The sequence below is a fragment of the Penaeus chinensis genome, chromosome 13 (assembly GCF_019202785.1).
Source record: "Penaeus chinensis breed Huanghai No. 1 chromosome 13, ASM1920278v2, whole genome shotgun sequence".
NCBI classification, from domain to species: domain Eukaryota; kingdom Metazoa; phylum Arthropoda; class Malacostraca; order Decapoda; family Penaeidae; genus Penaeus; species Penaeus chinensis.
Window position 1 is genome coordinate 29138542 of NC_061831.1, and position 811 is coordinate 29139352.

An 811-nucleotide genomic window follows, 5' to 3' on the forward strand; every position below is an offset into this window, starting at 1 on the left:
TATATATGTATATATATGTATATATATATATATATATATATATATATATATATATATATATGTATATAAATATATATATATATATACATATATATATATATATATATATATGTATATATATATATATATATATATATATATATGTATATGTATGTATAAATATATATGTATATATATGTATATATATATATATGTATATATATGTATATATATAATATATAATTCATTCATTCATTCATTCATTCATTCATTCATTCATTCATTCATCCATCCATATATGGTAGAATTAGCTACAGTGTAAAACTAGACTTCTTTAAATCTTGTTTTACATTGTGGGTTTTTCTGTCATAGTATCAACACAATAGAGTGATGTACATACATACTTACATGCATGCATATATGGGTATTTACATACATACATCCATCCATACATACATACATACATACATGCATACATACATACATACATACATACATACATACATGGTAGAAATACCCACACTGTAACACTAGGTTTATTGAAGTTTAGTTTTACATTGTGGGTTTTGTGTCATAGTATCACCACGATAGAGTGTTTTACCATTCACATACATACATACAAACAAACATACATACATGATAGAAATACCAACAATGTAAAATTAAATTTATTGAAATTTAGTTGCACATTGTGTATTTTTTTTTTGTCATAGTATCACCACGATAGATTGTTTTACCATTCTCATACATACATACATACATACATACATACATACATACATACATACATACATACATACATACATACATACATACATACATATATACATAC